This window comes from Lucilia sericata, unplaced genomic scaffold (genome assembly GCF_015586225.1).
Source record: "Lucilia sericata isolate MDLA Ls3-8-SP2 unplaced genomic scaffold, ASM1558622v1 Contig001568F_arrow, whole genome shotgun sequence".
NCBI lineage: Eukaryota > Metazoa > Arthropoda > Insecta > Diptera > Calliphoridae > Lucilia > Lucilia sericata.
In genome coordinates this window covers 84,371-90,574 of record NW_023995490.1, presented here as the reverse complement: position 1 = coordinate 90,574, position 6,204 = coordinate 84,371, and positions in this window count along the sequence as shown.

Below are 6,204 nucleotides of genomic sequence, written 5' to 3'. Positions count from 1 at the left end.
GGTTCTTAGCGATTTTCTTGCGGTTTTTATATCCAATTTTCCTCTACTTGCAGAAAGATGTTTTAATATTTCCTTTTCATTGAACTTTAAATTAATAAATGATTGATTTAATTTTCTTATCGCACATGTGCACCAGTGCACAGAAAGGCATTTTTAAATGTGGTAAACTTAAAAAGGAGAAGGATTAGAAATAATCGGTATGAATGAGAATTTTCATGAATGAAACTTCTTTCTGTTAAGGAAGTCAATGACGTCATTGTAATATAGTAGTTGCTTATAAAGTGTTAATACACTAGACTAGTTATAATCAGAACTATATACTAGACTACATACTACTTAGCACATAGATTAGACTATATACTAGACTATAGGTTAAATTTGAGACTATGTATACTGCAGACTAAACTATAGACAAGACTAGATTATAGACTTGACTAGACTATACTTAGACTAGATTATAGACTTGACTAGACTATACTTAGACTAGATTATAGACTTGACTAGACTATACTTAGACTAGATTTGACTAGACTATAGACTAGACTAGACTAGAGTATAGACTAGACTTGAGTATAGACTAGACTAGAGTATAGACTAGACTATTGTATAGACTAGAGTATAGACTAGACTAGAGTATAGACTAGACTGGAGTATAGACTAGACTATTGACTGTACTAGACTATAGACTAGACTCTTTACTAGACTATAGACTATACTAGACTATAGACTATACTAGACTATAGACTATACTAGACTATAGACTATACTAGACTATAGACTATACTAGACTATAGACTATACTAGACTATAGACTATACTAGACTATAGACTATACTAGACTATAGACTATACTAGACTATAGACTATACTAGACTATAGACTATACTAGACTATAGACTATACTAGACTATAGACTAGTCTATAGCAGACTATAGACTAGACTATAGACTAGGACTAGACTATGACTAGACTAGACTAGACTATAGACTAGACTATAGACTAGACTATAGACTAGACTATAGACTAGACTATAGACTAGACTATAGACTAGACTATAGACTAGACTATAGACTAGACTATAGACTAGACTATAGACTAGACTAGACTATAGACTATAGACTATAGACTAGACTATAGACTAGACTATAGACTAGACTATAGACTAGACTATAGACTAGACTATAGACTAGACTATAGACTAGACTATAGACTAGACTATAGACTAGACTATAGACTAGACTATAGACTAGACTATAGACTAGACTATAGACTAGACTATAGACTAGACTATAGATAGACTATAGACGACTATAGACTAGACTATAGACTAGACTATAGACTAGACTATAGACTAGACTATAGACTAGACTATAGACTAGACTATAGACTAGACTATAGACTAGACTATAGACTAGACTATAGACTAGACTATAGACTAGACTATAGACTAGACTATAGACTAGACTATAGACTAGACTATAGACTAGACTATAGACTAGACTATAGACTAGACTATAGACTAGACTATAGACTAGACTATAGACTAGACTATAGACTAGACTATAGACTAGACTATAGACTAGACTATAGACTAGACTATAGACTAGACTATAGACTAGACTATAGACTAGACTATAGACTAGACTATAGACTAGACTATAGACTAGACTATAGACTAGACTATAGACTAGACTATAGACTAGACTATAGACTAGACTATAGACTAGACTATAGACTAGACTATAGACTAGACTATAGACTAGACTATAGACTAGACTATAGACTAGACTATAGACTAGACTATAGACTAGACTATAGACTAGACTATAGACTAGACTATAGACTAGACTATAGACTAGACTATAGACTAGACTATAGACTAGACTATAGACTAGACTATAGACTAGACTATAGACTAGACTATAGACTAGACTATAGGCTAGACTATAGACTAGACTATAGACTAGACTATAGACTAGACTATAGACTAGACTATAGACTATAGACTAGACTATAGACTAGACTATGGCTAGACTATAGACTAGACTATAGACTAGACTATAGACTAGACTATAGACTAGACTATAGACTAGACTATAGACTAGACTATAGACTAGACTATAGACTAGACTATAGACTAGACTATAGACTAGACTATAGACTAGACTATAGACTAGACTATAGACTAGACTATAGACTAGACTATAGACTAGACTATAGACTAGACTATAGACTAGACTATAGACTAGATAGACTATAGACTAGACTATAGACTAGACTATAGACTAGACTATAGACTAGACTATAGACTAGACTATAGACTAGACTAGACTATAGACTAGACTAGACTATAGACTAGACTATAGACTAGACTATAGACTAGACTATAGACTAGACTAGACTATAGACTAGACTATAGACTAGACTATAGACTAGACTATAGACTAGACTATAGACTAGACTATAGACTAGACTATAGACTAGACTATAGACTAGACATAGACTAGACTAGACTAGACTAGACTAGACTATAGACTAGACTATAGACTAGACTAGACTATAGACTAGACTATAGACTAGACTATAGACTAGGACTATAGACTAGGACTATAGACTAGACTATAGACTAGACTATAGACTAGACTATAGACTAGACTATAGACTAGACTATAGACTAGACTATAGACTAGACTATAGACTAGACTATAGACTAGACTATAGACTAGACTATAGACTAGACTATACTAGTAGACTAGACTATAGACTAGACTATAGACTAGACTATAGACTAGACTATAGACTAGACTATAGACTAGACTATAGACTAGACTATAGACTAGACTATAGACTAGAACTATAGACTAGACTATAGACTAGATATAGACTAGACTATAGACTAGACTATAGACTAGACTATAGACTAGACATCGATAGACTATAGACAGACTATAGACTAGACTATAGACTAGACTATAGACTAGACTATAGACTAGACTATAGACTAGACTATAGACTAGACTATAGACTAGACTATAGACTAGACTATAGACTAGACTATAGACTAGACTATAGACTAGACTCTAGACTAGACTATAGACTAGACTATAGACTAGACTATAGACTAGACTATAGACTAGACTATAGACTAGACTATAGACTAGACTATAGACTAGACTATAGACTAGACTATAGACTAGACTATAGACTAGACTATATAGACTAGAATGTAGAATAGTCTATAATAGTGCTGTTAAAGTATTGAGTAGTGGGTATCGAGTATCGAGTATTTGCCCTATTTTTTGGGTACTCAATACTGAAAAGTAGTTACTCAATACTTTCAGACTTGTATTTGGATTTAACTTATTTAAATTTAACGGCTATGATGTGAAAAAATACAGCTCTAAAATCTAATATAGACCATATCATTATTAGAAATGCAACTCTTAGCAATATCAAATCAATGTAAAAATAATTTAAACACTGCAATAATAGTTAAAAAGTTACAAATATTTATCGACGCTATCTAAAAAAATAAAATGTCTCAAAAGAGGTGTGATGTCTGGTCTAACTTTACTTAAAAAAAGGAAAAATTCCTCGTTTTTAATTTAAAATAAAACCGTTAAAAGTATCGAGTAGTATTGAGTACCCAAACGAAAAGTATTGAGTAGTATTGAGTAATCAAAAGTAGTAGAATATTACAGCACTAGTCTATAAAATTAATCATGGAATAGGATAATTATATTTATTATTTCTGATTTATCAGTTGAGAAGTTTGAGTAATAAATTGATAAACCAGATGAAGGGAAATTTACTATTGTACATTATTTATTACGGAATATACGCCGTAAATTATAACTATGACGTCAATTGTACCATGTCTGCAACAATCTTTGAGAAACTCCAAACTCCTCCACTTGTATTTAACCAAGCGGAAAATTCTTTCCAACTAATCAAATAGAAAAGTATTTAAAATTACTTTTGTGACACAGTTGCATTTGGTAATCGAAAAATAATTGAAAATAATAGAATGTGAAGTAATAGGAACATAAGTGTACCGTTTAGATAAGACTAACTTAACAATAGTTAAAATTAAATCAAATTGATGGAGTGTTTGTTTTTTTTTTTCTTCAACAACATTTTAAACTGTATAGTCTTCACATATTAAAATGGAAAAGGATACAAAGGAAACGCATTTAGGCGTAAAATACAAATTGGTTATTGAGTAACACCACACCAAGTTAATAAACACCATAGTGGTAATAAATATAACAATATATTAAAAAAAGGATATATAAATGATCGGTTAGATTGATAAGAATTAAGTATAAATAGCAATGATTTGTTGAACAATGTGAACAGTATAAAAGTTGTATAATAACTGTGAAGTTCTAAAAGATTTGCAGAAATACTTTGAGACGCCAGAGTTTTCAAATCTTTTTAAATTTAAACAAAATACTTATTAAAAAAGGGCAAGATGTAGTCCTACAAGGTAAGAATAAGTTCTTAAAGAACTTATAAATTGATTTACTATTATATAGTCTAGTCTAAAGACTAAACTGTAGACACGACTGTAGACTAAAATATAGACTAGTCTATAGACTATAATAATCTATAGACTACATTATATACTAAACGGTAGAAGAGACTAAACTTAAGACTAAGCTATAGGTTAAAAAATAGACTACACTACAGTCTAAACTATAGACTAGACTATAGATTAGACTATATATAAGACTAAAGAATAGACTATAGACTAGGCTTTTAAAATTATTTGTCTCACATTTTTCTCTTTTCTTTTTTCAGATATCAATCTCCTTTGGGAGTTTTATTTTAAGTTCTTAAGTTTAAAACTAAATATTTTTGCTATAATTAAAGCCTATTATCAGAATAAAACCATCCATTAAATAGTTTTATATTTCAACACTTTATATATCAACACCTTATGTTCTCGTATGTAATGAAATTGATTTTAATTTAATAAATTTTTGACTACCCTACTAGATGAAAATGTGAATCACAATAACGTTAACCAGAAATAATTAAAATAATATGGTTTAATATAAACAATATAATCATAATATGTATTATTATATGTATGTTTAAAATAAAAAAATAATATAAAATTCAGTACAATTTATAAAAATATTTCTATACCTAAAATATACTACTTGTTGCTAATTTAATACAAACATATTAAACATATTAATATACTAAAAAATAATCCTCTATGAAAATTAATTAAAACTAAAATTTATTGTTCTCTATTTGTTTATTATAAAAAAAAGAATATGTAATTAATTATCAAAACTACTGCATGAATATTAGAAAAAAACCAAAAAAAACTAAGTGAAATTAAGCAAAATTTATATGTGTCATGTTGCTGTTGTTTGGGATTCGAATTGTTTTTTTTTTTCCTTTAACAAAATTATAAAATCTCTTAAAAAAATCTTTAAAGGTTTTAATGAATTATATTACAAAATTATTAAAAGAAAAGCACATACATATTGTTGATTAAACGTTTGAAATAAAGAAATATTGAAAATAATTTAAAATATGTTTTTATATTAGATGGAAATCTATAGTCTAGTCTAAAGCCTAATCTATAATCTAGTATATAGTCTAGTGTATAGTATAGTCGATAGTCTAGTTCATATGTTAGTCCATAGTATAGTTTATAGTCCAGTATATACATAGTCTAGTCTAGAATCTAGTCTATAGTCTAGTCTAGAATCTAGTTTAGTCTATAGTTTAGTTTATAGTCTTGTCTATTGTTTAGGTCTATAGTCTAGCCATAGTCTAGTTCATACACTAGTCTATAGTTTGGTCTAGATAATGGTCTAGTCTAGTCTAGTCTAGTCTAATAGTCTAGTCTATAGTCTAGTCTATAGTCTAGTCTATAGTCTAGTCTATAGTCTAGTCTATAGTCTAGTCATATAGTATAGTCTATAGTATAGTCTATAGTCTGTCTAAGTCTATTTCTTATAGTCTAGTCTATAGTCTAGTCTATAGTCTAGTCTATAGTAGTCTAAGTCTAGTCTATAGTCTAGTCTATAGTCTAGTCTAGTCTATAGTCTAGTCTATAGTCTAGTCTATAGTCTAGTCTATAGTCTAGTCTATAGTCTAGTCTATAGTCTAGTCTATAGTCTAGTCTATAGTCTAGTCTAGTCTAGTCTATAGTCTAGTCTATAGTCTAGTCTATAGTCT